At 35.9% G+C, this 26,718-nt stretch overlaps 1 long non-coding RNA gene across 1 annotated transcript in view; it reads left to right on the top strand.

The window, feature by feature from the left end:
- The window catches only part of LOC138941996 (uncharacterized), a 181,632-nt gene extending 178,263 nt beyond the window's left edge, over positions 1 to 3,369 (top strand). The window contains exon 4 of the long non-coding RNA XR_011448232.1: positions 3,296 to 3,369. This is a non-coding gene — a long non-coding RNA (uncharacterized lncRNA). The remainder of the gene's footprint in view (positions 1 to 3,295) is intronic.
- Positions 3,370 to 26,718: the final 23,349 nt, after the last annotated feature.

Genomic DNA, 26,718 nt, shown 5'->3' with positions numbered 1-26,718 from the left:
GAACGTAGAGTTTAGTTGAAATTGCGTGAATTGTCATGGTACATGACGGAACGTGAATTATGAAGGAATCTCGCATAATTCGGATGGGCACTAATCTAGGCAAATGTCGCGTGATTATTTAAGTAGAATGGCTCGTACATGTCACCGCGGAAGCTAGGAAACATCGTCAAATCCTCGCGGCAGATTAACAGATTTCAGATATTAGATTTAATTTAGTATATGAAATTGATTTAATTATTATAGAACCGATTTTTTATTTATAACTAACGCGCGTGGAAGATACAGATTGTGCAAATAAGACAACAGATGCAATATGTCTTTTTAATAATCCGTGTGATAAATGTTTGCGTTTTTTAATATATATTTAAATATATAAATTTAAAGAGAAAATGGTGCGAAGTAAAATATGATTATTTTTTGTATTCAAATTTATAGCTTAAAAATGTGCGAAAGATATGGTAAATCAACCTTCGAGAACATTTGACTGACTTAAATGTAAACGTGAAATTTTAGGCACTTTCCTTTCGCTTCGGGGATTAATCGGTCAACGTCCGATTAAAATTGGCCGATATGCGGTATCGGAAGCCGGTATGCGGTGCAACGAGCGGGCGGCCATAGCGCTCGCGCATATTAAATCGTATATACTGCGGCAATATACACGATTTAACTCTTCTCGCACAATAGATTCTTCCGCGCGAGTTGCCGTGTTCCGTAAAATCGAACGCAATCGCTCCGAACCGCGGAAACAATATTTCCCGCGGCTTCTCTTTCATCCGCGCTTTTCTCTCTTTCCCATCTCCCCTAGTTCTCTCTCTCTCTCTCTCCCATCTCCCCGTGTGTGTGAAGCTAGCATAACATTTCGTGGAAGATCATAAATAATTAAGAGTTCTGGCTTTATTTTCAATAGTTCTAGAGTTCTTGATAGTTTAAACAAATAGTTTTGGCGATTAAACCAAAGAAAATGCCTCAGGACAAACTGTTATGCCAACTTCACGCAGCATATCACTTTGTCCTACGACATTTTCCTTATCAATAATTGTTCAAATTTAAAAGATTTATAATTCTACATGAGTTCTAAGAAGAGTTCTGCCTTCTACCAGGTATATAAATATGAAACCGGAATTTTTGTATAGAAAATACACGTTTATTGTATGAAAATGATAAAAAGTATTTTATTCCAAGTATTGCCCATTGCTAGCTATACATTTTTCCCATCTCTCTGACAATTTGTGGATGCCACGCCGAAAAAACTGTTGCTCCTTTGAGGCAAACCAGTCATCGAGCCATTTTCGTACATTTTCGTAAGAAGTGAAGTGCTGCTCAGCAAGTGCGTGTCCCATCGATGCAAATAAGTAGTAATCGGATGGAGCAAAGTCTGGTGAGTAAGCCGCATGCGAAAGTATTTCCCAACTAAACGCCTCAATCGTTTCCTTGACCGGTTTTGCTGTGTGTGATGGTGCATTATCATGAAGCAAGATCACTTTGTGTTGCCTTTTTTGATATTCTGGTCGTTTTTCACGCAAAGCTTGATTCAAATCGAGTTGTTGTTGCGTTTGAGCGCCATCCTCATCCAACAATGTTTGCAATTCGCTGTCTTCAAACTTTTTCGGTGGTCTTCCACGTTCTTCGTTTCTCACGTCAAAATCGCCACTTTTGAATTTTTTAAACCATTCAAAGCACTGTGATTTACCAAGAGCATGCTCACCGTAAGCTTCGACAAGCATTCGATGCGATTCTGCAGCAGTTTCCTTCAAATGGTAACAGAAAATCAATGCTGTCCGCAAATCGTAGTTTCCAGGCACAAAATTCGACATGTTCAACGCTATTAAAAACTATGCTGTTGGTATTGTTGTGAATTGAAAATCTTTATCAGATGTCAAAACAAGAAAATGGTGCCAATGACGCGGTTTGACGGTAACTACATTGACAGCTAGGGTAATCTATGGGCAAATTCCGGTTTCATATTTATATACCTGGTAAAAGTAAAAAATATTCATAAAATGAAATAAAACAATTTTTTCCCCGAAAACTCGTATTTTCGAGTATAGAGGTGATATGCTGACTGTATTTCGATAGTTTTGATTATTCCAAATAGCAGCATATCACCTCTGTACTCGAAAATACGAGTTTTTCGGCTAAAATAATTGTTTAAAAAATTTTCTAATTATTTCCTCCATCAGAACTCTTTGGAAAAGCAATGTACATGCCCAGAACTACACGAGAACTATTTTATAATAATCAGAACTCTCGAAATACAGTCAGCATATCATCTCTATACTCGAAAATACGAATTTTTCGGCTGAAATAATTGTTTAAAAAATTTTCTAATTATTTCCTCCATCAGAACTCTTTGAAAAGGCAACGTACATGCCCAGAACTACACGAGAACTATTTTACAATAATCAGAACTCTCGAAATACGGCCAGCATATCACCTCTGTACTCGAAAATACGAGTTTTCGGGGAAAAAATTGTTTTATTTTATTTTATGAATATTTTTTTACTTTTAGAAGGCAGAACTCTTCTTAGAACTCATGTAGAACTATAAATCTTTTAAATTTGAACAATTATTGATAAGGAAAATGTTGTAGGACAAAGTGATATGCTGCGTGAAGTTGGCCGGATATCAGTTTGTCCGGAGGCAATTTCTTTGGTTTAATCGCCAGAACTATTTATTTGTTTAAACTATCAAGAACTCTAGAACTATTGAAAATAAAGCCAGAACTCTTAATTATTTATGATCTTCCACGAAATGATATGCTAGCTTCACACACACCATCTCCCCTAGTTCTCTCTCTTCTTCTCTCTTTATCCACGATCTCTCGGCTAGTTTTCTTTTTTGCTTGCCCCAATCTCTTCCCTTCTCTTTAACATCGCGCCACTCTTTGGCGACAACGAGCGCTTTGAACTTTTCCAATTTTCACGCGATGAGATTCAACTACGGAAGCGAATGAGACACCGTTTATAATGTCTGTGTAACGATCCTTAGTAGCGTTTGCGGTGATGATGTTACGTATCCGCTCTTACGTATTAACGAAGGGATCTCATAGAGAGCACGGAGATATGCGCGTGTTGTACGCAATGCATAAAATACTCAAATTTAATGTATTTTGTTTGACGTACTTTGAAAAGTATGGATGCGTAGATTAATTAAAATAGTACATCGTAAAATGTGTATGTACATGCCGTATATGGTATCGTTTTGACGCGATGCGAAATTTCAGCGAGAACTGTCAGGATTACTTAGGACACGTAAGCGTCTAGTAGCGATTAACATTATTCGTGTCTGATTTCAGAATGCCGATCACTGAGGGACACGATCGTGCCCGTCCATGTAATCCAGGAGAAATTATCCCAGTTCGACACGTAGGTAAGTAGCGCGTTAAATCGACCTCGAGCCCAAGCGGCTTCAAATTCAATTGCTAGCCTGCCACTTAATATGCCACGGCCAACGAGCTGCAAATTCTTGCTGCGCGGATGCGGTAATTCCATTACAACGTTCGTTAAGCACGCGGTTCAAAAGAAAGATTTCCCGAGGGTACTTAATACCGTAACGAGTTTGTGCTGTTGGCGACGTGAGCGTCCATCTGATATACCACGTGTAATGTGACAATGTGACAATTAGGAAAAAACATTTTTCACATATATTTTTATATTATAATTATCATAATCGTATCGGTTTCGATATATTGCTGATAAGCCACATCTATAAAGCAACGAGTTTAATATCGAAAAGCGGGATTATCGGTCAACTCATTCGTTCATTCCCTTCCCCACGGCAAGTCTTTCATGTTCCCAGCTCTATACTTTGGGGATACTTTAGCGTTTCTCGTAATCGAAATTTAATTTGTCATTGTTCACGAATGCATTTGCGTGTTAATTTTGCAGAAATCGTAAACTTGAATAGAAATGGAGAGTATTGGATCTACGGGCGGTTTTACACTGAGCGATAGACTCGATTGCCGATGTTTCTGGCTTATCTATTGACGCATGCATGTAATTTCGCGGACGAGATATTTGTTATTTAGTCAAGCCAATTAATCAACGTACGCACGCTCCTATCTTTTTCATTTCGATGTACCTATATGCTCCTATTATGTGCTTCGTACGGATATCGAATACGATCGTTATGTATGAAATGTACAACGTATGCATTATCTAGCGGTCGAAGATTATGCTTCAATTAATGCGCTTTGTGCAAGTTTCCGGATTATTTGAAGTTTCCATACGACTCACTCATAAGTTTAATCAAATTGAAATGGTTTTTTATATCGCAATTATATTAAAAAAAATATATGGTTTGTCTCTTTATTTGTTTTGCGTTTTGCATATAATCGAAAATTTTTTAAGGGTTGGCTATATCTAGTCAGATTGCCTGGAAAAGATCAACTAAATTGACCTTTGGCAGTGAAGTTGGCACACTATCTTTCAAAAAATTAAATTTTTTTTTAGAGTTCTGAGTGCATCCCAAGTTCTAGAGTTTCTTATTAATTTTAAAAATAATCCTGACAAATTAAGCTAAAAAAACTATCGATGAATCTTAGGGCGATGAATCGCTAAGACCGATATATAAAAAGTTCTTGCAATTTTTCATATGTTGAATGAAAAATTCTGTTGGGAGTTCTGGATAACATCTTAAAAGTTCTAAAAAAGAAATCTTAATAGCAAAGTTAAGTATTTTTCGTAGCTATAATGTTATCGCTGATTTAGTCGTTTCATTTTGTGAAGTTAGCACTCCTAAGATTCATCAATTTTTTTTAGCTTAAAATTCGCCAAAACCATCTTTAAAATTAATAAAGAACTCTAGAGCTCTTTCGGGTGCACTAATACCCGTATTCATAGTCCTTCCTTATTTTAAGGACGGAGGAAGCCTCCATGAAGGATTCCTTGAATCTGCAAGGCCACCTTGTTTCATAGATGGACCTCGAGTCTCCCTTTCAGAAGGAAGGAATATTTTAGGGATTTTTAGTGACCGACTGGAGGCAGCACCGTTTTATGCTGCCTGCGACTAATTTCATATAATACATATGAAAACTTTTTCGTATCTTCAAAAAATTCCACGGGATTTTCCCAATCGCGAATGTATCTTTTCGGAATCCGCCACAGAATCCGATTCTCTGGATTTTCGTCTTCAAATTCATCGTCAGAATCATTTAAAAATTCATTGTCCATTATCCCTTTTTCCTTTATACACTTTCAGTTTGAGAGCGCGACAACAAATAACCACAAAACCACAAATGTAACGAAACCAACTTTTGGAGGTTATATTTGGTTATATTCTGCGTATCGTCTGCTAAAAAGGTCGCATCCACTCCTCAAAAAAATTCGTGACTTTCCTTGAGATAAGGGAGCCAATAAGATTCCTTGTTCGGTCAAGGAAATTTATGAAACATGGAACGAGGAACAAGGAATCCTTATTCCTCAAGGACGGACTATGAATACGGGTATAAGAACTTAAAGAAAGAAATTTAATGTTTTGAAAGATGAGGTGCCAACTTCACAGAGGTACTAAATTATGTTACTTTGAGCGTATTATATTGTCATTCGATGCATACCAATCTAGCGATTCATGCACGATATAAAAAAAAAAAAACTTGCAGATTAGTCAATCAATGTGATTAAATACATGCATGAGTATTAAATCGGTAGCAATAACGACGATTATACCAATTATGATTTAATAATATGTATAACGATTATGTAATACGCGGGAAATGTAATTAATTTTGAAATAACGCTATCGATTCACACAGTCCACTAATCATGGGAATCGAGATTAGTTGGAAATGACATACGGATTATTGCGCAAAGTAACACTCAATTCATTATTATGTATTTAATATCTCACGTTTAGCACGCGCGTTGACGCACCTCTGCAACGCATAGATCCGATATATCTGTGTCTAATTTTCATGAAATTTCCAATGTAATGATTGCTATTGCGTTTTGTTACTGAACACTTTACCGATACTTAACGCAAACGATAATATAGCCGCAGCAAATGTAATATCCGATAATACTCGAATTCAGAGATGCGTGTTTGTAAAAATTCAAAATTTATCGAGAATCGTAATCACCAAACGAACGATCATGCAAGCATTGCTTGCAGCAATTCAATATCATATCGATTGAAACCCTCTTTTAAAACTGATAAAATCCGATGTGAGCGAGAAAAGACAATTTATCTCTACCAAAGCGAATCGCATGTGTGTGTCGTGTAATCTCGGTTAAGCGGCGAGAAACACTTGGTTTTTCGCACGATTTCATTAAGCTACTTTCGACACGCTCAAATTTGACATCACGCAATTAAGGGAAAAGATCAAGCACATACCATTGCGCGTCGGAATCTCGAATTGATGGACCGTTCCGACGATGCCAATTACATCCCGATTGTCCGGCGACGGCGGCTTGCTCATTTGCTCGCTTTCTCTATTTACTTCGACGCATAGGTGTACCCATCTACCCATCTACCTACCCGTCTATATCCCGGTCGATTTATGGTCGAGAGAGCGAGAGAGAGAGAGAGAGAAAGAGCGCTGGCCAGAATTTCATTTCGCGGAGGCACATTCGGTATCCTTGGGGAGTCATCCGGGCTCGCCCGCCTGGCAAATTTAAAGAACGTCCGTCATCTTGACGGATCTCACACACCGTCTCACGATGGCGTAAAGATGGATTTAAAGGATATACGGTCGGCGTGACTGAAATATAACCATATTGTATCGACACTACGTCACAGAGTTTTGTCACGCCACTTGTCACAGCTTACAGCCGCTATTTCGAGAGAGATCTTTTATATATATATATATATATATATATATATATATATATATATATATATATATATATATATATACAGGGTGTCCCATTTTAATCTCCTCAGGCAAATATCTCAAAAACCAAGCCCGGAAGAGAAAAATGTTTCAGACAAAAGTTGTTTGGTTTCGAGGGGGCCATAAGATGGTGACAATGATTTGACCTTGGAAAATCATTTGAAGGTCATGTGAAGGTCAACTTAAAAATCTTAAATGGAAACCCCCATTTTTTATTTATTATTCAGGTAGCTGACATCGAGAGCTTTCCAAAACACTGTAATAAAGTATTTTTTTATTAAGTACTTTTTGAGTTATTTTATATTTTAATCTGACATATTTTGATATAAAAAATTAAATATCTCGTAAAATATTTAGTTTTTGATAATCTTACCGTAATACTTTTATGTACAGAATAATGAGATAAATCAATTAGTATAAAAAAGAAAAAAATTGTTTTTAAGAAAATTATTTACAATGTATTTTTATATATATATATATTATTCGTTTACGCGAAGTAACTGATCGGTTATGCTTTACGGATAATTTCATTAAATTGAAATTTGAACGTAAAAATAGTTATTTCACTACACGAGCTGCGTTTTCAGATAATTCAATATACTAATAATTTGACTTTTAAATATTCATATATATAATTCAATTTTAAATTGATAATAATAAAAATTAAATTAATAATAAAAATAATAATAGAAAGATAAGAATATTTTTGTATATTTTCTTATGATTAACCCGAAATTTAATTTATCTCTAACACTAAAGCAGTTTATTGAAATATTACATTGCAGTTAGTTGAAGCCTTTCGAAATATGCACAAAAGTTTTTTTTTTTTTTTTTTTAAATATATACTTAGCATATTCTTTACACAGAGAACTTTTTGAACATCAAAATTTCAACATCAGTGAATGTACTGATATTAGCATTTTTCGATCAGTAAAATCTGAACGGTAGATTTTCTTCTCACGATTTAGCTATGGATATTAAATGTTCGTTGAAAATGACAATATGACTCATTAACATGCAGTTAGAAAAACGAAGGGGAACGCAAATGCGATGTAAAGTCCGCGCGCAGACGACAATGGCGATGATTGCCGCAGTAATACCGCGTGAAATTATATGGAAAATCGGTCCTCTCTGATCACTCGTTGACCTTAATATCATCGTGACACTATCAAAGTGGAAAAGAGGCCGCTTCGTATCTTTCGATACTTGAATGGTTCGCCGCCAACAATGGAAAGTGCGAACCAACGGCATGACGATATATGCGTCCTCGTGACGGAGCGGAATCGCACCAGGATACAATTCGTGGGTGTTGCAACAATTGTGAAAGTTTCAGGCGGCGAGAAGAAAAACCCGCGGCTATACGATACACGCGATACATTATTGCCCAGATAAGGCCGTACGGTTTTGCTCACCAGTATGGCAGCATGAATACCTATCTATCTACCTTGCCGGGTACGCGATTACTGGTGGCCAAAAAAGCGGAATATATCGGAGAAAGGATCGAACTTGCCGCTCGAATACTCAATAATAGTAGACGGAAAGTAGAGGAAACTGCAAGAATCACGAGATGATTGACACGTGATCTTGTAAAACCTGTGCATACGATATGTACTTTTCCGATCCATTTTGGAAAAGTAATTTACAACGGTTGTCATGATTTTAAAATTCTTCATCAGTCATATTGTGTATGTAATAGCTGATAATAGGACAAAAAATAATAATATGATTTAAAAATATATAGAGAGTGTTGACAGATATTAAAATTCGAATTAATTTTTATTCTAATTATTATACAAGTCCTCCCTGTAAACAGATTAATATTTCTATCGAATATATAAACAAAGTTAACGCGCAAGGTAACATAATCGGCAGCAAATCCCGAAACACGCAAGATTGCAGCTGGGTTTGGTACATCGATACGTACACGGGCAGATATTTGCATGGCTATATCAAAATGATGATAAAACATCGCTTGGCACGATTTAAACGCGCCAAATGAGCCATTAATAGAAAATAGTGATTTCGTGTATATATCCCGAAAATTCGGGGAGAAATTAATCTATTTAAATTAAAGCGGCCCCGCGAATGTACGACGTTACGGCAATCCCCAGGCGCCCATTAATTACTTAATTAGCCATAATCACGTATGCAATTTGTGCGAAAAAGTTAGGCAAATAACGCATCACATCTGGTGATCCGTTGTACTTTATCAACTCCAGCAAGATCGTGATATTTCTTGCGTTACATAATTTGTAATGAATAAAATTGAATAATATATTTGGTTTTTATTGCACATTCAGCTTACGATCGAAAGACCGATTAAAAATCTTCGGACATTTGCGTACACAATCATGAAAGATTGATGAATGCAACTACTATTCAACAAGACGATAATTTATCGAACCAATGTGAGAGACGATCAGCCTCTTATAAAATATGATAGGGCTAGAGCAGAGAGCGCATTGAAAGTATTATTACGAACGCCTTTTATAATGGCGCGCCACTCGCTATACTCGCGCCGATAATAAGTGACGCAAAGTGCCCAATTGATCGCGATCTTTGCCAGTTTCGCGCGAAGAGACCACTTTTCTGAGCCAACGAAGCTGAATTAATCGTCGCTCGGCGACCTCACTTGGCGTTTCTGTCAGCGCGAGCACGACGAGCACCTCTTATACTTGCCTTTCACGTCCGAAAGAGCAGCGATTTATCGTCCCTTATTTTCACATCAACCAGACGAAGCGAGCACACGCATACAGCCGAACCTCATGTTTTTGATTCACCTCCCTTGAAAAAGAGATTTCTAAAGCGCATCCCTTACGTTCGCTTTGTGTAGTCAACTTTTTAAATGGCAAGTTTTAATTGCCAACTCTCCATTTTTTGTTTAACTATCAATCGTAACAATACTTTTATACATCTCATGCAACATAAACAAAATGTTAATAATAATTATTAACAATATTTAAAGAGAATCCAAAGAATCTAATAATATTGATATTGATGGTTAGCTAAATATGCTAATATCTCTCTCTCCCCCTCTCCCTTTTTCTCTCCCTCTCTCTCTCTTCCTCCCTCTCTCCTACCCCCCCCTCTCTCTCTCTCTCTCGATGTAGTTAGCTATAAAATTGAGAATATTTATATAAAATATTGGATGATTGCATAAGTTCGTGCCCGATTTTCATAGATGGCATTAAGTTACTGCATGGCGGAGTTCTATTGTTTTCGTGTGCTAATTGTTGCTTACACCGAATAGATGACGTTGTCTTATGTCAATTTAGCGTCAGATATTGTTCAGACAAGTCCATTTGTGCATAAGAGAAATCATTAAAAATGGAGAACGAAAAGGTGCATTTGCGGCATGTAATGCTATATGAATTTCGGAAAGGCGTGAGTGTTGGGATTGCACAGAAAAATATTCAAAGCGTTTATTTGGACCGCGCTCCTGCTCTCCGAACAGTCAAAAAGTGGTTTGGCAGATTTCGAAATGGTGATTTCAACATGGAGGATCAACCCCGCTCTAGACGGCCTTCTGGCATTGATGATGACATTGTACACGCCTTAGTGGAAAGAAACCCAAGGATTACAACTGAGGATATTGCTGAGAGGCTCAACATCGATAATTCAACCGCTTTTCGTCATTTAAAAAAGCTTGGATACATTTCCAAGCTTGATACGTGGGTGTCGCATCTCCTGACTGAAAGGAATAAGCTAAACCGCATGACTGTGGCTCTTTCTCTTCTCGAGCGTAACAAAAAAGAGCCTTTTTTAGATCGAATGGTAACAGGCGATGAAAAGTGGATTCTCTACAAAAACGTACAGCGAAAGAGGACATGGAAAACAGCAGCTGAAGGAGCAAAGGCTGGCTTGCATCCGATGAAGGTGTTGCTGTGTGTTTGGTGGGATCGCAAGGGTATTATTTACTTTGAGCTGCTCCGACGCGGCGAAACAATCACGGCGGACAAGTACTGTGAGCAACTAAACTAGACTCGCTGCAGCTATTCGAGAAAAACGTCCGATTTTGGCCAATCGAAAAGGCGTCATCTTCCACCACGACAATGCTAGGCCACACGTCGCTCAACAGACGCTGCGAAAACTGCAGGAGTCGCAATGGGAAATTATGCAGCACCCGCCATATTCTCCAGATATTGCGCCTTCAGATTTTTATCTGTTCCGGTCTTTGCAGAATAGTTTAAATGGCAAGAATCTCAATTCCGAGGAAGCTGTCGAAAACCATCTTACAAACTTTTTTCAAGAAAAACCAAGTTCTTTCTTCAAAAATGGAATCGACAAGCTTATAGATCGTTGGAAAACCATTGTAGAAAAGAATGGAGACTACATAATTGATTAATAAAAGTGTTATCTCTAAAATATAATCTATTGAAGTTTATATTTAAATCAGGCACGAACTTATGCAATCACCCAATATATTCATATTTTCTATATATTTATGTAGAATTAATCAATTCTTCCTTTTCTTATATTTTCAATTACTGCAAAAGCTGAAAATACCCGAGTTCATCTTATTGTTAGATCGCTTGTTTGCAATTCTTCACCTTGCGTACTACCACGGTCATATCGCTGCGAATCTAAAAAGACAAGCGTCTACAAAACCATTCCCGATTCAATCTATGTCAAGTACGTCGTGTATCTTCGCCTCCCCTGAGACGTGTTGCGGTGGCTGACACTTTAGTAGAGATGTATCTTAAAATGCGTCTAATATCGTTGATCTCAATTTTCAGAAAATTTAGATCGACTGGCTGTGGATAATTTTTCTTTCTTTCTTTCTTCGCGTCAAAGATAAATTTTCAAGTGCATCTAGTACCGGTAAATATTAGTAAGTTAAATAATATTTATAAATAATTAATTTTTATGCTAAAATAAAATTATTTTCCTTCGCGACAGTTATACATTTCTTTTATAGGAACGCAAAAAAAAACATTGATCGTGAGGTAGTGCACGATGTTGAAACGAGAGATTTTGAAAGGAAGCTCGAGTTCTTCCCTTTTCATCCATCCCCGCAAAGCCTCGCAAGTATCTCGCGATCAAGACCCGTCGAATATCGTTAAACCCAGGATTGCCGCTCGTTCGTCCCTTAATCGGCGGATGTACCGACAAGACATGCCGTCAACGTGTCGGCACGTATGCCCGTATACGCTTCGTCGACGGCATCGCGGGTTCTTCGAGGGTAAACCACGACGATGGCGAAGGGTCGGCCGAGACGGCCCATTGTGCTCGCCCGGCGCGATCTTCATGGGTCGGAAAGCACACGGCTGTAGAAACACATTCAGGATAGAGAGGAGAGAATGGGTCGCAGCGGAACGGCGGGGGCGGGGGACACGATTCCAAGAGACACGAGAAGAGTGTTAAAGAACGCGAGGGACGACGTTGAGGGACTGACGCGCGCTTTGCAGGAACAACACGACTTAGTGGTAGTATACAATGTGGTGCGAATGTACACGACCCTCGGCATATAACTCTCCCCACCGATACATTACGCTCCGCATTCTCGGTCTTCATTATTATTTTACGCGCGGATACCACGCGCATGGAATAACTATAGCGGGGAACGCGAGCACAAAGCGAGCGAAATATAAAGATCCCGAGGAGCTGCCTGGAGACTCTCCACTTCAATTAGAGAAAAAATTCACCACCGTCGGGATTAATAGACACGCCGAAAGGAAATCGAGCGATATAGCGTGGTTCTTCGATCTCCTTGGTCCGCGCACGTAATGAATTTATTGGCGCGCTTTCATTATATGTAGTCTTGGATCGTTAGATACGCGGCGAATCCCCGTTGCATTCATCTCAATTCGCTATTTCCTATGTTATGGAACGGTGATTCAGCAGCATCTTTCACGATGAAACCGAATCCTAACAAACATCAAATAAATACGATGCGATGTTTCGATCGTTAATAAAAGGTATCGGGGGGAAGAATTTGAATAAAAATGTAAATTCCTTTCAAGAGATGAACAATTGGTATAACGTAATGCCAATATTATTTACCAAATTTATATTCAGGTCACTAAAGCGATCATGATATATCCATTAATCCAGGTTTAATCCGGATTCGTGATGTAGAGATTAATTAGGATGCGCCGGCATTACGACTGATAAAATCCGATCGCGTAATATGCATTTGCGCGATCTATTGGGTGTACAACTTTGCTTCCGCCGTTTTTTTCCCGAAATTCGAGGCTTTATTGTAAAAAACTGGTTATACATTTATAATTCGTTTTGAAATTGCTTGTTGAGTCACTCCCAATGATCGTGCCAATTCTTTTTGACTTTGACTCGAGTCTTCATTAAGTAATGCCTCCAATTGCCTGTATCTTCGAAAACCTTCTCTCTTCCACCGCTATGCCGGTCTTCGACGTGAAAATCACCGTTCTTGAAGCGTTGAAACCACTCACGACACGTTCTTTCGCTAATAGCGGCTTCGCCATAAGTATTTGAGAGCATTCGATGAGCCTCAGCCGCAGATTTCTTCATATTGAAGCAGAAAATTAAAACCTCCCGCAAATGACGAGAATTTGGCTCGTAAACTGACATTTTCAATCGAGAATAACTTTATGATGCGGACACAAATCGACTAACGTTTCTATGAGGTTATGTTGACAGATGCCCAAGTTTATCGCATGGCGTCTATGATCTATTTATTTCGACCACTACTTACCGCTGGAGCCATCTATAGGAAAACGGCGGAAGCAAAGTTGTACACCTAATATGTTCTATGTGTCTAAACACATCGCAAGCGCGGATGACGGTGGTTTCCTCATACGCGAGATTTTAGCATCCGGTGGTGGTTAAGAAAAAGGGACGGAAACGCGGATGAGTTTTATACGAGGCGGTGCGATGGAGATTTGTGATATGTGTTACACCCGCTCCACTTCGGCAAGATCCCCAAATTATTGGAGCAACATGGCACACTGCGTTGCATTTCCATTTGCACTCTCGTATTTCTCTATTCACAACTGCCGCAATAGCGGGACACGCTATGTCAAGGATAAATGTTCGCTCTTGTTGATGCTGTGTAAAGATGGCACTTTTTTGCGTGGGTTTATGCGAGTGCGTTTATTTAAAATTCCGATACCGATGAAAATTGTAACATTTTCTTTATATAGCGATATAATTGGATATTTTAATTAAAAATATTATATTACAAAATTGTTACAATACCATATAACATATATAAATAATTAATTGTACGAGCTAATTATTTAATATTTTGAATATATATATATATTATATTGCATTATCCTGTTATTCGATCGTCGAGCGCACACGCGCGCAAATCAGTTGTTTATTAAAGTTATTAATTATTTATATTAAAATATCTCGGAGAGATATATTGATATTTTCGATTCGCAACGTCTCTCATTTTGAAGATGCGATGTACACGATAGCGTAAACCGCAGAAAATCTCATCCAACTAACGTCACGTGTGCGTAGTCACGTGTACATTGATGCATATAGACGGTTCACTTGCTTTGCGTCGACCAACATCGAGCTCATGCGTCACCGCAAAGCAGGTGCAACGCATGCACGTCAATCAGATTTTCCGACGATCCGTAGACACACGTGGCGAACCGCGTTTAGTTCGCCATTAGCATGATTAAGATCCGCTTACACATTTGTCGCTCTCGATTGATTTAACTTGCAAACGATAGCGCTTTTCATGCATTTCTATTGAAAGATGTTACTTATTCCCCGCAAGTGAAAAGGTACGTAAGATACAGGGTTGGGAAAGTTACTTTATAAAAGTAACTCGTTACCGTTACCGTTATTTTTTCTAAAAAGTAACTCGTTACCGTTACTCGTTATTAATTTTAAAAAGTAACTCGTTACCGTTACAGTTACTAAAAAGTAACGAGTCGTTACAATTTCCGTTACTTTTTTACAATACAAACTAATAAATTATTTTGCATAAGAAAAACTTTTGAAAAATTGTAAGCAAGATTTCATTCAAGGTTTATTACAAAATAAATGATTAAATTTTATCGAAATTCTTTATTAATTTTTAATAAAATTTGTTGCTCCATAGTATCATCATTTAAATGCCCTCTTTGTGGTGTTAATACAGAGCCACCGATGCTAAACATTCTTTCTACAGATGCACTGCTTGGTAGAGCTGTATTATATTTAATAAAAAGTTTTTTAAGTTTTGGATAGTCGTTTAACATTTCTATATTACAATTATTTGATTTTAAAAACCGTTGCAATTCTTCTTGTTCAGATTCATTTTGCACCGTTTTTTGCTCAAAAATGAAAAAATCATCGTGATCGTCAGATTTTCCAGCTTTTGAAGAATTTTCAGTTGATCGGATTCCCAATAAATCCTCCAAATAATTTTCAGCACGTTTTCTTTTTTCTCCGGTTAACCAGTTTAACTTAAATTTTGGATGTAAACATGCTGCTATTATTAATTCTTTTATTTCAAATATTGTAAGAAATCTAAAATCAAATATAGTAAATTAACGACATTGTTTGTTTTATTGAAATTAATACTGAAGTTACCTTTTATTTAAACCTTGCTGAATAGCTTCAACTAATGAATGGCAATCTATAAGGTCAGATTTATTGAGATTTTCTAATTTTCGTTGCAAGGTAGACTTAGAACTGGTAGTAAATGAGAGCTCTGCTTTTCCGAAAAGATAAAGCTCTCATTGGATATCGCGCGTCGCGTCATCGCATTGGTCTGCAAGAGCCATAAGTTGATCAATCACATTCAAGCATTTTTACAACATAATAAGAATGCTAATTGGTCGATTTACTTACGGCTTTACGGTTAAGATAAAAATTTTATCACGCACAATAGCAAGAATAATATCTTAAATAAATCAAAAAATTTGAAAAAAGTAAAGATAAAAGTAACTGTTAAATTCGTTACTCGTTACCGAAAAATGTAACAAAGTTACTTTTTCCGTTACAAATAAAATTTGTAACGCCATTACCGTTACAGTTACCGAAAAAAAGTAACTGTAACGGTAACGGCGTTACAAGTAACGCGTTACTTCCCAACCCTGGTAAGATATTAGAATAGAATAGAAACTCTCTCCCAAGATACTTTTGCATGTGAATTTTACGGTTCGGGATTGGCGGCGTAAAGGTGGAGCGTTATTATCCTCCTGCAAACGAGAGACACGTAACGAAACCCACCGGCGAGCTTTCTATATCCGTCGTAGACGAATATCCGCGGTAATTTTCTCAAGTGGACGTTATTACAGGCGGAAAGAACAAGGGACGTACGAAGTGGGTTGAGGGTGATTACCAAAGATTACGGCGTATACGCCGGTGAATACTGGGTCACGGAGTCCCGATCTGTCGTGAGATTATGTCGCTACACTATAAGATCCGTTCGTTGTGTTACACCATGTTCCTTACTATACGTTCGCACACTTGCCGACGCAATACAGCTAACGATGTTTGGTCAAAGGTGGACGACGGTGTGTTTGATCGAAGGCAACACAATTGATCGTACCTGCCGAATCACATTATATCGCGCTTTATTATGATCGATCATATCTATGATCGATGATTTCAACAAGTGCAGTGAAATTTCACTATATGTTCTGCTTCTCTCTTGCTCTTCTATAACTATAAAAAGTAATAATTTTATAGATATATAAAGAATTAACTAGATATTTAAAAATCTAAATTAAAAAAATTTTTTCAACGATTTTATATTTTATTAAAATGTATAAAAGGATATTTAAATTATATATTCTGTTTTGCTCATAATCAGCATAGTTTATTATATCGATATAACATTAAATTAATGAAAACTAATTACTAAATGTAGTTGCTGATCCAATGATGAAATATTATCTAGCCACAGACTGTCATTTTGTCTGTTCTAAAATATACGTCGTAACATATTAACCCAGTTAACCGAGATAAAACAAGAGTTATGTTAGAGTTTTTTAACAGGATTATGATAAATTGGTACAGCCACTATTGTTAGTCAGAATTAATAAAAAATTACCGTTATACTTCTGTCATCTTCTCGAAAGCTATTTCAATATTGATAAATACTTCTTGTTCGATTTATGTCATCTACTCTACAATTTATATCAACATATAATATACAAATGATTTATAGCGCAAAATTATATTATATTTGATCGATATAAAAAAACAATTACTTTGGCTAACATTAATCTTATACAGCATGCAATAAATGTCAAGTTATATTTTGAAGATAAAATTCATTAAAATAATAAAATATTTTAAATAACGTTGGAAATTTAATAATTAATATATTAGAAACCTACTTTTTAAACAACTGAATTTCAGCCAGAACTTTAATAATTTTTATATGTAGCACAGAAAATATTTAAAATATTAAAATATGCATGTGCGCAATACGTATGTATATGTATATATACACATATATATATATATATATAGACAGGGTGCCCCTTTTTAAAGGACCCACTCAAATATCTCAGAAACACTGCGTTAAATCGAAAAATGTTTCAAACAAAAGTTGTGTGGCTTCAAGGGGGCCATAAGATGGTGACAATGATTTGACCTTGGAAAATCATTTGAAGGTCATGTGAAGGTCAACTTAAAAATCTTAAATGGAAACCCCCATTTTTTATTTAGTATTCAGATAGCTGACATCGAGAGCTTTCCAAAACACTATAATAAAGTATTTTTTTATTAAGTACTTTTTGAGTTATTTTATATTTTAATCTGACATATTTTGATATAAAAAATAAAATATTTCGTAAAATATTCAGTTTTCGATAATTTCACCGTAATACTTCTATGTACAGAATAATAAGATAAATTAATTCGTGCCAAAAAAACAAATAATTGTTTAAAAAAATACATTGTAAATAATTTTCTTAAAAACCCTTTTTTTTTTATACTAATTGATTTGTCTCATTATTCTGTACATAGAAGTATTACGGTAAGATTATCAAAAACTAAATATTTTACGAGATATTTAATTTTTTATATCAAAATATGTCAGATTAAAATATAAAATAACTCAAAAAGTACTTAATAAAAAAATACTTTATTATAGTGTTTTGAAAATCTCTCGTTGTCAGCTACAAGAATACTAAATAAAAAATGGGGGTCACCGTTTAAGATTTTAAAGTTGACCTTTACATGACCTTCAAATGATTTTCCAAGGTCAAATCATTGTCACCATCTTATGGCCCCCTTGAAGCCACACAACTTTTGTTTGAAACATTTTTCGATTTAACGCAGTGTTTCTGAGATATTTGAGTGGGTCCTTTAAAATGGGACACCCTGTATATATATGTCAAAATATACATAAAATAATAAATGAAATTTTATCCTAAATTCCATATTATGCATTATACCGAATTATATATTGTGTAAAATGGAGTTAATATCGTATAGCGCGATTAGGTTTTTTTTTTTTCTTTTACGTGCATTTGAACGTGCAGCAGAAATAATCGAAATACTATCGATTTCGTTCTATTTGTAAAGATTTATAATAGATATCGCTCTTGCGGAACTAGTTTTAAGTAATGATGATACGAGACGAAGGAAAACGTCGGTGCGTGTTCGGAAAGCGAATGGCGCTCAAAAGGGAAGCTGCGCGAGAAAAATGAAAGCGAACGAGTTTACAGAAAGGAGGATAAAATTGAAGAGCATGCCGTGATCAGGATTAATAAAAAGATCGATGAGACGTTTACTCCTTCGAGGAAATTTTCGCGCGACATTCTAATATCTTTGATGCGTCCTGAAACTCTTTGTTACGTTATCGTTTATGTATAAAACTCGCGTTAACTACTTTACACTGTATTATAAGCCTCTGTTATATTGTTAGTCTGTATAAAGTATATAGAATGAATGTTCGTATAAATTACGAATATATCATTAATTTAAGAACATACATGTACATTAAAGAACATCCAACTCAAATACAAATCGTAATGTCTGTATCAGAAAACTATCAGAGATCTGTGAACCGATATTAAATATTTTAGCACGGTAAAGTCATGTGTAATACGCAAATTTGTTAATCTCACAAATTTTATTTACAATCGTATATGCGATATCGCGAGTGTCAGATTCGCGTGATACATTATCGCAGTTGTAATCCTTTGCTTAACGCATATTCACATACGCATGCGTATCAATATATCCCGGAATAAACGCACGAGCGTGCGGCAATGTTTTTCGTCGGCTAACCAGCTCGAGAATCTACAGATCCATCTCAATTAGTTGGCGTTATTACAGCGCAACAAGCTTTGCCCCGCATTACCAGCTATACCCACCAACCGGAAATGACGGCAAGTTAGTTTCCGCAGGCGCTCGGTCGAGGAACGGGAGTGCGTTTGACTACACACAAGCGGCAAGATAGTGCCGAAATTTCGGGTGCCGTTAAATAGATTGAGCTGTGCTTGCATTACTAGTCCGACAATAATGACTCTAACGGTTGTGTGGGTGGGTTAAATATCCGCTGTCCGGAAGGTGCGGTGCGGCTTGATATAAGCCGACTAGCGATACCGAGTTCATTAATTATAATCAGAAAAAGATACATCGTGTAATTTCCGGATCCCCGAACGCTCAGCGTACACCGTTGCGTTTCGGTTCGTATTCAATGGATTATTCGTGATATGATAGTGCAATGCAGGGTTGGGAAGTGACGCGTTACTTGTAACGCCGTTACCGTTACAGTTACTTTTTTTCGGTAACTGTAACGGTAATGGCGTTATTTTATTTGTAACGGAAAAAGTAACTTTGTTACATTTTTCTGTAACGAGTAACGAATTTAACAGTTACTTTTATCGTTACTTTTTTCAAATTTTTTGATTTATTTAAGATATTATTCTTGCTATTGTGCGTGATAAAAATTTTATCTTAACCGTAAAGCCGTAAGCAAATCGACCAATTAGCATTTTTATTATGTTGTAAAAATGCTTGAATGTGATTGATCGACTTATGGCTCTTGCAGACCAATGCGATGACGCGACGCGCGATATCCAATGAGAGCTTTATCTTTTCGGAAAAGCAGAGCTCTCATTTACTACCAGTTCTAAGTCTACCTTGCAACGAAAATTAGAAAATCTCAATAAATCTGACCTTATAGATTGCCATTCATTAGTTGAAGCTATTCAGCAAGGTTTAAATAAAAGGTAACTTCAGTATTAATTTCAATAAAACAAACAATGTCGCTTAATTTACTATATTTGATTTTAGATTTCGTACAATATTTGAAACAGAAGAAATAATAATAGCAGCATGTTCACATCCAAAATTTAAGTTAAACTGGTTAACCGGAGAAAAAAGAAAACGTGCTGAAAATTACTTGGAGGATTTATTGGGAATCCGATCAACTGAAAATTCTTCAAAAGCTGGAAAATCTGACGATCACGATGATTTTTTCATTTTTGAGCAAAAAACGGTGCAAAATGAATCTGAACAAGAAGAATTGCAACGGTTTTTAAAATCAAATAATTGTAATATAGAAATGTTAAACGACTATCCAAAACTTAAAAAACTTTTTATTAAATATAATACAGCTCTACCAAGCAGTGCATCTGTAGAAAGAATGTTTAGCATCGGTGGCTCTGTATTAACACCACAAAGAGGGCATTTAAATGATGATACTATGGAGCAACAAATTTTATTAAAAATTAATAAAGAATTTCGATAAAATTTAATCATTTATTTTGTAATAAACCTTGAATGAAATCTTGCTTACAATTTTTTAAAAGTTTTTCTTATGCAAAATAATTTATTAGTTTGTATTGTAAAAAAGTAACGGAAATTGTAACGACTCGTTACTTTTTAGAAAAAATAACGGTAACGGTAACGAGTTACTTTTATAAAGTAACTTTCCCAACCCTGGTGCAATGATCATTTAATTTCACCAACGTGATTTTATATTAAATTTAAACAACAAGATTATATATCGGTGTTTACATAATATGTTATTAGATTAATTTTCGGACTGTCCAGTGCGAAAATATCGGGGAAACATAAGATGCACCGAGATGATAATGCGCATCGGTACAACACACCTAATATATTTGACGATTATTTTTCTTCACGCACAGTCGTTGTTTTCAACCGTTCGCCGTTGAAGTGTGTCGACCAACAGCAAAAATTTGTATCGCGTAACGAAATGGCGCGTCGCTATTACATCGCGCGTGTGAAATGCGTCGGCAGTAATTGCCGTGGCAATTACGCCGCGTCACTCCGTCGCCAACCACTGTCTATGTAATGCGACTCTAAATGCGCCTTCCCGCATAGGGCACGTACCTACGTTACATTATGCACCGAGCGCGTACGGGGACTGTTCGGAGAACATGCCGTGCCAAGAACCGCGGAATGAGTCCAAATTGTCATGATAATCGAGCAATTAAACTTTTGCTCCCTTTTCTCATCCGGTTCTTTAACACTCGAGCATCTCATATGTACCTGTACAGCACCGCAAGATTGCAATAACATTGCAGCAACATTTTTCTGCAAGATTGCAATATTGCAGAAACATTGCTGCGAAATGTTGCTGCAACGTTGTTATGATATTGCAGCAACAGTAAAATGTCCGCCTACAGAAATATTGCAATATAATATTGCAGCAACATAACAATATAATATATGTATATGCAATAATGCTTTATGTATATTTATCGACATAATATCCTTAACATATGAAAAAAATAATAAGAAATTAGGCCTATAAGAGTCAGGATCTAGCGTGTATATATTGTAGTTTTTCTGTATTATAATAATAACGAAATTATAAAATGTAAATTTTTCACTACACATTCGACTTTCTTCAGTGACGGAGAATATCTAAGAGAAATAAGAAAAAACTCAATTTGCAATTGCGTAAACTCACAATTTCTTTGTATCCGAAATATTCAGATATCCGGATGCAAAAAGATTGTGGTGAATTTTCGCATACCAACGAGTTTTTCACATCTCTCTTATCTTTATATAATCTCAAAATTTATTTATTAAAATCTGAAGTATCTTTTGCATATTAGAAAATTATTATCAAATTTTTTATTTTATATAAGAATGGAAACTATTAAAAGAATTCTTAGTCCAATGTCTGAGCCCCTGTATTAGGGTCATATCATACGACTTAAATTAACAAAAATAGTTATTATATCTTTTTAATCTTACTAGCCGCTCTTTGTAAACTTTATATATAATCATCATGATTAAAAATTAAATGCGGAATAGATGGCGCAACATGCGCCGCATAGTGGTAAACGAATGAACTAGCGATTATTGAATACTTTTTTTGTAATATTTTCGGAATGTTGCTGTAACATTGCTAAAGTTATAGTGTAAAATAATGTCTTTACAATATTTCTGCAACATTAAACTGCAATATGCAATATTACAATGTTGCAGCAATGTTGTTGCAACATTGTTCAGTGCCGTATGGATAGGTACCATGTTTTTCCGTATAGTGAACAATAGTCGGCGAATGTATCGCAGCATAGCTTGAGCGAAAGGATTATAAATAATATTTCTAAAGATATTTTGAAGAGATATAGCTTTTTTTTCTCTACGTAATATCTTTTATTCGCACTTTAAAGAGAAAAATATTACAAATCTTTTAATATAAATCTCTATTTATGTAAGTTTGTGCAATTGTCGGGGAATGTCAGATAATCGACGCTCAAATAATCGATATTGTCTATTGTGCAGCATCCATATATGAGCATGTGTCATTTCTTCCGTTTCTTCTCAAACAAACGAGGCAAGTAAACCTGGCGCCGACAAACATGGGGAGAAGGTGGAAGGGGGATAGCTGTATTTGAAGTTCCACTAATTGCGAATGGTCTCGCTGCTGAAACTTGCGCGGGGAGGGCAATCCTCTCGGCAACGACAAACGTAACTCTGTGTATCGCGACGGTAAATACAAATGGATGCGACGCGGAGAAAGTCAGCAGCAGAGTTGAGAAACCCGAAGTAGCCAAGCGCCGCGCAGGTTATACAAAGCTAATGAATTTTTGTGACGGCGTGCTTGATGAAGCCAATAGTCTCTGTTAGCGCTCGCTGTTGCGCGCGCATGTAACGTGTCACGAAATTTGCTCAAACTAATCGTCAAACTGTCGTGAAAGTACTAGTAGCATGAATAATAATGCTCCTGTTTTTTTCTTTCTTCTTTTATTCTTTTCCTTTTTTCACGCCATCGGGCGTAACGATCTGTATATATTCGGAATAATCAGAATAGAGAGAGAGAGAGAGAGAGAGAGAGAGAGTAAGCTGTTTAATTTTATTTTCTTCAACATTAATTATTACAATCTTCTTTTTAGGATTGAAAACGATTTTTATATGGGTTATGCTAAAGCAAATTACGTGAAATAGATTTATGCGCGCTTACATATTTCGATATCGAAGGTATCAAATTTAAATTGATTGTCCTCTCGATATAATTCCGTCGCTCCCGAGAGTTATTGATTTATATCACTTGCCACCGGCAACCTGTATTTCAAAACAGCACGGCAACATTGTATGTACAGCGCGAAACAGCGCATTTTAGAACCGCGAAAGAACGATGCGGGAATTACGACCGCGTCCGCTAATTAATCACGCTCGGCAGTAATTCCGCGCAGCTCGCATCGCGCGCTCATTTCAGGATATGGTGGGTTTGTTTATAGCACCGGCTAACCGTAACATTAAAATGTCCGCTACTCGAATGTATCCAAATGATGGTATATCATCGATGCTGATAATATTTGCGGGGACGACGCGCTTTCATTCTGTGTATATAATTATAAATTTAAGTATCCTGTAGATGAGGAGATAATTTACTCAACACAACACGCATTGTACGATCGTTCGATGTATTACGTATATAAATATACACGGTGTATGACTCTTTTTTTATTTCAGCTTTTTGTTTCTTTTTTTTTTTTTAAGTAAATTTTCGAAGAAAAAAATTTTTTGACGGTGAAGAGAGAACGATCAATACCAAGACGAATTATCAAGATTCTTGATCTTGTCAAGTAGTCTTGGTTTTTAAAAAAAGTTACCTAATTGTCCCCGATCTCTGAACGGAGATTTTAATTAATTAATGTGGAAATAGGCAAGAAAAACAAAAAATTTTACTTATTGTTAGTAAATAAAAACATTTATAAATTAAACAACAGAAATTAATACAATAATTATTATAAAATTAACATCCTTAATATTCTTTTAAATAAAATAATGTCTGAAAAAAATATAACACCTAGAGATAAAAACGGCAATATTAAATTTTACACAATATTATTAACTTAAACGAATCTTAATATTCTTTCAAATAAAATAATGTTTAACATAAAAAATATAATATTTAAAAATATAAATACTTATAAATAAAAACCGCAAATTTTTGACATTAAATGAGATTTCACCCACGAATTGAGACACATTAATGCTTTTAAAGATTTGCTTTGTAATCTGCTTCTATTTTTTGACATAGTCAGAGCTCCTACTGAAAAAAATCTTTCTGCTAACATAGACGAGGCAGCTGAACTTAAAATATCTCGAGCCATTTTTGACAATGTTGGATAAATATTAGCCTGTGACTTCTCCACCATTCTAAAATATTAATATTTACACTCTCTCTTGGAGCCTGTAGATAATTATTGATTTCTGTTGCCCAAGAAACAGTAGATGTTTCTTTAAATAAATAAACGGCGCTTATATCTATTACATCTTGATCTTCGGAATCATGTTCAAATATATTTTGATGAATTTTATTTGCTGTTTCTTTGGAATTTTCTACATAATAATTACTTTTATAAATATCCTGAAATTTTAAATAAAAACCAAGTTAATAAAAGTGTTAAATAAAAACCAAGTTAATAAAAATCAAGACAAGACAAGACAAGATTAAAATTTTCAACACCGATACAATATTTTTGCGAATATTGTCTTGTCTTGGGTCTCGTGAAACCCAAGGAGAGACTAAACTTCGCAGGGACTATCAACTTTAACATTATTTCTACGAGAGGAAGATATTAATAAAATTTAATGTCGAATTATTACTTTTTGCATAAACGCAGAATAATAGAATTCAAAAGTTATTATTTCACTTTGAACGATGATTGCAATAATTTGTTACTATGCGAAATATTCCGTCATTTCATCTGTGAAATTTTAGTCGTACTATGTTTTACTCGGATATACCATTACCTTCATCGTATCGCAATATTATAATCTCATAATTCGCTTTGTTAACGCGTATTATTGAGAATCTTGCACATAATAATCGTCACTATGAACTAGTCCCAGCCGCAACATATGGACGGACTTGCTGGAAAAATTTTATCAAGATCCAAAGTAAAGATATGTACAGAGACGAACTATTATATCGAAATATTATTATCGCAGAAAATATATCGGATGCGCATATTTGTATATATTATATCACAGTAATTAGTAATTATATCGTGAAAAGTATTTTTGTAGTTCGTCATTAGTATCGTCTAATTATTACCGCGCATTAATGATTCGTTAAGTGAACAATTCGTTTTTTTATACATGAAGAACGCGCTTTAAGGATTAAATGGCAATCTCCATCCTCATAAAACGGATACTCCATCAACGATTTTTACGAGCCGATATATTTGACCCATTCAATTCTATCTCTGCAATGTTTCGATTATCTGTCTTTAGTATCTAGATTCTAAAGTATCGGTCATGATTTACTGTTATATTAAAAATGCGACCCTCATTCCTCGTCCTATTCTATCGCCGTCTTTTGCGTTTAATGGCTTGTGTGAATCTTCCGTCGATGTACGCAATGCGTCGAGCGTAGCACGAGAACATTGTAACATCCGAGCAGCATTGCCCAACATTCTACAGTTCGCGCAAGGGTGGAATTTGCAAGAGATGCGAATACCGGATTGCGTCCGCGACGTGTACTACACGAATTCTCTAAGCTGGCAGTCTTGCTTTTTTCCTGTAAAAGCACAGTGGTAATCATGCAACTCTCTCCCGCACGAACAGGACTGGAACTGCTGCTTCCCTGTCGCAAAAGCATGCGACAGTCGGAACCTTCGAGTGCTAGAACAAGTAATACCCTTTCCTCTGAAATTTTAGAAATTCTATTATCACCGTCGATATCGGTAACACTTGTGTAGTAATACTTGAATGTATCTGATCAATCATTTAATCGAACTTATAATTAAATTCTGACAAATCGCCCGCTTAATGGATTCTTTACATTAAATACAAAAAAAACCGATATAATCGATTGAAAAATCTATAATGCAGCATATAATTAAGAAAAGTATTAACGTTAGAATTTGCATTAAAAAATAGCAGTTAGCTCGTAATAACGAGCGCGTATTATATTTGCGCGCCATTTTTCTCATTTTGCATTCGTTCTTCATGTACATTTTAATTCAGCCAACGCAGAAGCATATTTTTCTACTCGGAGATGTTCATTTCTCGAGCGGTTAAATCTGTTTTCAGAACGACGCGATAATCTCAATTTTGTTCCCCTTTTCAGATCGCGTTTCTAAAGGGAAACGAGAAAATCCTTGCTACTCAAAACTAAAAGCCACAAAGTCCCGCACTTGTGCTGCCTCCTACAGGTTTTCTTTTCAACAATACGAAGTAATGGTACGCTAAGCCATGATTTTTGTCATTCTTTTTATTACGAAGCTTGACTCTGCGTACGCAGGCTTTTCGAAGATGTTAAAACAGGCAAATTACATCTCCTGTAAAATATCATTTATCTCTTTTTTTTTTTCTTTAGGAACGTCTTAAGACAGCGCGCGATACCGATCTTTCATTGATTCCGCAATTAGATCCAGCAATATGTCTGAATATATAAATTGCAAAAGAATTCATTTATAATACGAGAAAAAAATCATCCATATGTGTTCTTCCAAAATGATGATCTTCTTGATAATATGACGTGTAAAATATTTTGCAAATAT

This window comes from Polyergus mexicanus, unplaced genomic scaffold, assembly GCF_030449975.1.
Source record: "Polyergus mexicanus isolate NDT 795.1 unplaced genomic scaffold, iyPolMexi1.0 SCAF_21, whole genome shotgun sequence".
NCBI classification, from domain to species: domain Eukaryota; kingdom Metazoa; phylum Arthropoda; class Insecta; order Hymenoptera; family Formicidae; genus Polyergus; species Polyergus mexicanus.
Note: the sequence above shows the minus strand (reverse complement) of the source record. Positions and strands in the feature narration are given on the sequence as shown.